At 45.8% G+C, this 7,314-nt stretch overlaps 1 long non-coding RNA gene across 1 annotated transcript; it reads right to left on the bottom strand.

Moving 5' to 3' along the window:
- Positions 1-456: 456 nt before the first annotated feature.
- On the bottom strand, positions 457-1,719 carry LOC148977693 (uncharacterized). The gene is made up of 2 exons (XR_016169469.1): positions 1,666-1,719; positions 457-1,421 (listed from the first exon to the last, which is right to left on the bottom strand). It is a non-coding gene; the product is annotated as an uncharacterized LOC148977693 (long non-coding RNA).
- Between the last annotated feature and the right edge of the window lie 5,595 nt (positions 1,720-7,314).

The raw sequence follows: 7,314 nt of genomic DNA, 5'->3' as shown, positions 1-7,314 counted from the left end.
ACGGGTGACAAAATCGCTTGGCGATCGGAACCCTCCTCAGAGTCGCAAGTTCCCTAGGGGAACGGATTGTGTGCAACACACCACTGCAGCTCCGGGCGTGATGGAATCATGCCCGCACTGATTAGCGCTAATGCACTGCAGGTGCGAGAGAGAGAGGAGCGGCACTCACACAGGTTTCCTGTTTGACGAGTCAAGATAAACAAGATAAAAGGACACAGACAGAAGGGAGAGGAGGGCTCAGACGGGGGAGACACAGACGGGGAGGACACAGATGGAGGAGGCTCAGATGGAGGACCCACTGACAGGGAAGGGACAGGGGAAAGGGAGAGACGCCCATTTAAGCTTGCTGGATCAGAGTGATTGTTTATAGGAAGCCTGCTGGTCTGAGCTATCGACTGGATCTGTGCTGGGAAAGGAAAGAGCAAAGATAAGTGAACTGATTTTAACTTATGAACATTTAAACCGCTTGAAGAGGATACAGTGAGTGTGGATCTGACTGTTGGAGGAGCTATGTGTTTCAGAGTGTGTGGAGGAGGAATTGAAAGTGAAACCCCATGTAAAGTGAGCACAACAAACAGAGCGAGGCCTCTGATCAGCCCTACCGTGTGAGTGAATTGCAGTGCTTTTGCCTTATTGATACACATTGATTTATTGCTGTGGAATTGAAGTGAACACAAGTGTGCTGTGTCTTTGTTGAGAAGTGGCCCTCATCAATGCTTACACGTACGTGGAAAGTTATTATATCTGCCCCCGTCAGAAGCCCAGAGTGATACAGTGAACTGAAGAGAGAGTACTTTGTACTGTGAAGATCCTCACCTGTTCTACTTGCTGTTTGAGTCCAGAAGCATACAGCACCACTGGTAAAGTAACCTTATGACTCACTGTCTCCCTACTGTGAACTGAGGAGAGAGTACTTTGTACTGTGGAGATCCCCACCTGTTCTACTTGCTGTTTGAGTCCAGAAGCATACAGCACCACTGGTAAAGTAACCTTATGACTCACTGTCTCCCTATTGTGAACTGAAGAGAGAGTACTGTGTACTGTGAATGTCCTCACGTGTTCTATTCACTGTTTGAGCCCAGAAGCACACAGCATCGCTGGTAAAGTAATTGTCTAACCCACTGTCGCCCTACTGTGAACTGAGGAGAGAGTACTTTGTACTGTGAAGATCCCCAGCTGTTCTACTTGCTGTTTGAGCCCAGAAGCACACAGCATCGCTGGTAAAGTAACATTATGACTCACTGTCTCCCTATTGTGAACTGAAGAGAGAGTACTGTGTACTGTGAATGTCCTCACCTGTTCTACTTACTGTTTGAGCCCAGAAGTATACAGCAATGCTGATAAAGTAATCGTTTAACCCACTGTCGCCCTACTGTGAACTGAAGAGAGAGAGAGTACCCTGTACTGTGAAGAATCCTTACCTGCCATACTTATTGTATGAGTCCGGAAGTCTGCAGCACCGCTGGGGGAAAAGTAAGCTTTTAATCCACTGCTTCATTACCGTGCACCAACGAGAGTACCCTGTACTGTGAAGAATCCTTACCTGCCATACTTACTGTATGAGTCCGGAAGTCTGCAGCACCGCTGGGGGAAAAGTAAGCTTTTAACCCACTGCTTCATTACCGTGCACCAACGAGAGTACCCTGTACTGTGAAGAATCCTTACCTGCCATAGTCTGGAAGTCTGCAGCACCGCTGGGGGAAAAGTAAGCTTTTAATCCACTGCTTCATCACTGTGCACCAACGAGAGTACCCTGTACTGTGAAGAATCCTTACCTGCCATACTTATTGTATGAGTTCGGAAGTCTGCAGCACCGCTGGGGGAAAAGTAAGCTTTTAATCCACTGCTTCATTACCGTGCACCAACGAGAATACCCTGTACTGTGAAGAATCCTTACCTGCCATAGTCTGGAAGTCTGCAGCACCGCTGGGGGAAAAGTAAGCTTTTAATCCACTGCTTCATTACTGTGCACCAACGAGAGTACCCTGTACTGTGAAGAATCCTTACCTGCCATACTTACTGTATGAGTCTGGAAGTCTGCAGCACCGCTGGGGGAAAAGTAAGCTTTTAATCCACTGCTTCATTACCGTGCACCTACGAGAGTACCCTGTACTGTGAAGAATCCTTACCTGCCATACTTACTGTATGAGTCCGGAAGTCTGCAGCACCACTGAGAGTATCTTAAACTGTGAGAAACCCTTGGTTTAATAAAGATTGTTACTCCTTTGAAACTTGTCTCTGTCTCTGTGGTCCTCTGTTGTGTGCCTGTGGTGTCGGCTCCTCACGGTGGTGACTCGGTTAGAGGGGGGGTGGTTGGTCACCCGAGCGTTCCTCCCCTCGACCTGTGACATCAAAAGTGGCGTAGTCGGCAGGGTACACACCGTGAGTTGTAGCGGCCACAGGTACGCGATGGGGGACGAAGAGGTACCCAGGGTGGGCTGTGGTCCCAAGGGACCTCGAAGTGAAGTAAGAGCGGCTCCGCCCTCGCCACCCCGACGACCTCAGTGGGATACCCGAGGACAGCCACTGGAGAGATATGGCAAATGGAATTGAGGAACGTCGGTTCTAGGGACTAGAACCGATTGGCAAGGGGGGATGTCACGGGTGACAAAATCGCTTGGCGATCGGAACCCTCCTCAGAGTCGCAAGTTCCCTAGGGGAACGGATTGTGTGCAACACACCACTGCAGCTCCGGGCGTGATGGAATCATGCCCGCACTGATTAGCGCTAATGCACTGCAGGTGCGAGAGAGAGAGGAGCGGCACTCACACAGGTTTCCTGTTTGACGAGTCAAGATAAACAAGATAAAAGGACACAGACAGAAGGGAGAGGAGGGCTCAGACGGGGGAGACACAGACGGGGAGGACACAGATGGAGGAGGCTCAGATGGAGGACCCACTGACAGGGAAGGGACAGGGGAAAGGGAGAGACGCCCATTTAAGCTTGCTGGATCAGAGTGATTGTTTATAGGAAGCCTGCTGGTCTGAGCTATCGACTGGATCTGTGCTGGGAAAGGAAAGAGCAAAGATAAGTGAACTGATTTTAACTTATGAACATTTAAACCGCTTGAAGAGGATACAGTGAGTGTGGATCTGACTGTTGGAGGAGCTATGTGTTTCAGAGTGTGTGGAGGAGGAATTGAAAGTGAAACCCCATGTAAAGTGAGCACAACAAACAGAGCGAGGCCTCTGATCAGCCCTACCGTGTGAGTGAATTGCAGTGCTTTTGCCTTATTGATACACATTGATTTATTGCTGTGGAATTGAAGTGAACACAAGTGTGCTGTGTCTTTGTTGAGAAGTGGCCCTCATCAATGCTTACACGTACGTGGAAAGTTATTATATCTGCCCCCGTCAGAAGCCCAGAGTGATACAGTGAACTGAAGAGAGAGTACTTTGTACTGTGAAGATCCTCACCTGTTCTACTTGCTGTTTGAGTCCAGAAGCATACAGCACCACTGGTAAAGTAACCTTATGACTCACTGTCTCCCTACTGTGAACTGAGGAGAGAGTACTTTGTGCTGTGGAGATCCCCACCTGTTCTACTTGCTGTTTGAGTCCAGAAGCATACAGCACCACTGGTAAAGTAACCTTATGACTCACTGTCTCCCTATTGTGAACTGAAGAGAGAGTACTGTGTACTGTGAATGTCCTCACGTGTTCTATTCACTGTTTGAGCCCAGAAGCACACAGCATCGCTGGTAAAGTAATTGTCTAACCCACTGTCGCCCTACTGTGAACTGAGGAGAGAGTACTTTGTACTGTGAAGATCCCCAGCTGTTCTACTTGCTGTTTGAGCCCAGAAGCACACAGCATCGCTGGTAAAGTAACATTATGACTCACTGTCTCCCTATTGTGAACTGAAGAGAGAGTACTGTGTACTGTGAATGTCCTCACCTGTTCTACTTACTGTTTGAGCCCAGAAGTATACAGCAATGCTGATAAAGTAATCGTTTAACCCACTGTCGCCCTACTGTGAACTGAAGAGAGAGAGAGTACCCTGTACTGTGAAGAATCCTTACCTGCCATACTTATTGTATGAGTCCGGAAGTCTGCAGCACCGCTGGGGGAAAAGTAAGCTTTTAATCCACTGCTTCATTACCGTGCACCAACGAGAGTACCCTGTACTGTGAAGAATCCTTACCTGCCATACTTACTGTATGAGTCCGGAAGTCTGCAGCACCGCTGGGGGAAAAGTAAGCTTTTAACCCACTGCTTCATTACCGTGCACCAACGAGAGTACCCTGTACTGTGAAGAATCCTTACCTGCCATAGTCTGGAAGTCTGCAGCACCGCTGGGGGAAAAGTAAGCTTTTAATCCACTGCTTCATCACTGTGCACCAACGAGAGTACCCTGTACTGTGAAGAATCCTTACCTGCCATACTTATTGTATGAGTTCGGAAGTCTGCAGCACCGCTGGGGGAAAAGTAAGCTTTTAATCCACTGCTTCATTACCGTGCACCAACGAGAATACCCTGTACTGTGAAGAATCCTTACCTGCCATAGTCTGGAAGTCTGCAGCACCGCTGGGGGAAAAGTAAGCTTTTAATCCACTGCTTCATTACTGTGCACCAACGAGAGTACCCTGTACTGTGAAGAATCCTTACCTGCCATACTTACTGTATGAGTCTGGAAGTCTGCAGCACCGCTGGGGGAAAAGTAAGCTTTTAATCCACTGCTTCATTACCGTGCACCTACGAGAGTACCCTGTACTGTGAAGAATCCTTACCTGCCATACTTACTGTATGAGTCCGGAAGTCTGCAGCACCACTGAGAGTATCTTAAACTGTGAGAAACCCTTGGTTTAATAAAGATTGTTACTCCTTTGAAACTTGTCTCTGTCTCTGTGGTCCTCTGTTGTGTGCCTGTGGTGTCGGCTCCTCACGGTGGTGACTCGGTTAGAGGGGGGGTGGTTGGTCACCCGAGCGTTCCTCCCCTCGACCTGTGACAGATATTTCCAACATTATAATGTCCCGCAGATCTGTATCAAGAATAGGCTATTATGATGTAATGGAACCACTAACTAACCTGTGATCTACTAAAACCAATTAAAGGCATTCTATTATGAGCTGAGTGCTACGTAGGTCTCACAAGTGACTTTGTGCTAGAGCGCTCTGAATTAAACCGGACAGACAGTAAAATCAGATTGTGTGAGCTTAATTCCCCCTGACATTGCATCTGAACTACATGTCTTCTGGCAACCTGAGGAGGGGGGCTCTAAACTTCCACAACTGCAGGCTGTCTAGATACATGAAAGCTCTCAACACACACACACTCACACATACAGTAGATGAACCTCTACAATACAGACCACACACACTTTCTTCAACCTGAGCAGTGCAGGGTTCCAACCTTGTGTATCGCCATATCTGTTCAGTTTCCAAGTACACAATAGTGTCTCAAATAACCCTGAAACACCACCAGTGATAAAAGGGTCATGCTTTTTTCTTTCTCTGAATTTGCCTAGCTCCCTCCCCCACCTTTTTCTCCCCCAGTTTCTAAAGCTAAACACATTTCCAAATTCAATTTTCAGTATTGTGAGGATAATTTCTTAATGTGCTGGATGCATGTGATTCCTTGTCCGAATCTCCTGAAAAATCAGACCTACAGTACCAGCAGTGTGTCAAGTTCTGCATGAAAAAGATTTAGAACCCATAGAGCTGATATTAAGCCTAAAAATGTGTTTAATGCCTTGTTCACACTACATGATTTTAAAACGTCGGGCTGAACTGTGCGGTTCACACTACATGACTGCTCTGGATATCTAGCAGGCTAAATATTTTTCTGGGCTCGGTGACGCGTCTGCGAGCGTTTTCGCTGCGTTGTTGGCTCTTTCATACTAACAGATTGGCAAGCGTTCATCGTCCGCTAATCTCCTGCGATTTGCACGCGATAACACCCTGACCTGTCGGCGACTCAACGATTTGCAAATCGGGCATAAATCGGGCTTAATATCATGTAGTGTGAACTTGGCTTAAGATAGTATGATCTCTGCATAATATCAGTATTTAAATACAAGATATTTAACTTAGCCTATACTTGCAATAGTTCCATTTTAGCAAAATCAAATATACTTAAGTCTATCTATAGTTGAACCTTAGCACTATTTCTGGATAACTTAAGTACAGAATCAGTTGTTACAATTTATAAGACCTTAAGTATACCAATTTAGGTCACCAAAAGTACAATTGCAGGGTATTAAGTACATAAATATGTAAATGTATTGGTAGTATATTTAGCATAAAATAAATAAATTTAAAATACATTTTAGTATATTTATTTTTCACTAGGGTGGTTCAAAGCGAGTTCAAAGCTAATGACAACTGAAAGTATGAACATAAACCTCAGATCCTGACCATTACTGTGTTTGCCAAAATAGAAGCACCAAAAAAAAAAAACAACAAACAAAAAACAAACATAAATAAATACATATACATTGCCTATACATAGAGCTTGAGAGGTGTTTGAAAAAAACTGTTTTTGAAATGAATCAATAAATATTTGGAGAAAAACAGAAGCAGTTGGCTTGATGGTCTTGAGATGGGAACAGAATGTAAATATGTTTTGAAAAAATAATGTCAATTATTACTATACATGATTTACTGCACAGCTCTCATAAATGGCAGGACTCAAAGTGAGGTCGTAACATGGTTTGTTAACATCTCTGGTTACGTATTTAACCTTAGTTTCCTGAAGGGAACGAGATGCTGCGTGTAATCGCAATGGGAACACCTCTGCGTGTGTGCTTATGAAGCACGTATGAAATCAGTCCAATGGCGAGACGGAACGTCATAGGCGGGGTGACGTATCGACCAGGAACCTATAAAGCACACCAAAAACACAAGCGTGACAGCTTCTGACAAGACTGAAGCAAGTGCTCACGGGCATGCCGGGAGTATGGCGTAGACACGCAGTGTCTTCAGGGAACTAAGGTTACATACGTAACCAGAGACGTTCCCGTTCAGGGAACTCGAGCTGCGTGTAATCGCAATGGGAACGCTAATACCAACGCCGCTATGCGAGCCAGTGTCCGTTGTGTGAAATCAGAGAGAACACTCTGACGAAAGCACCTGAGCTCCCGGCGTGGAGCTAAAATCAAGATGGTAGAATTTCACAAATGTGTGCGGGGAAGACCATCCCGCTATATCACAAATGTCACTGTTCAGTTCAGTTCAGTCAACTTTATTAATCCCACAAGGGGCAATTCATTTAGAGCAGCATGAATGAATACATAGAACAATCAGACACAATATTCACAACATACTGTCAGTCAGTTATGTGCACATTTAAAAAACCTCAAAAACCCTACCTAGA

Source organism: Pimephales promelas, chromosome 8 (genome assembly GCF_988280905.1).
Source record: "Pimephales promelas chromosome 8, fPimPro1.hap1.1, whole genome shotgun sequence".
Lineage (NCBI taxonomy): Eukaryota > Metazoa > Chordata > Actinopteri > Cypriniformes > Leuciscidae > Pimephales > Pimephales promelas.
Note: the sequence above shows the minus strand (reverse complement) of the source record. Positions and strands in the feature narration are given on the sequence as shown.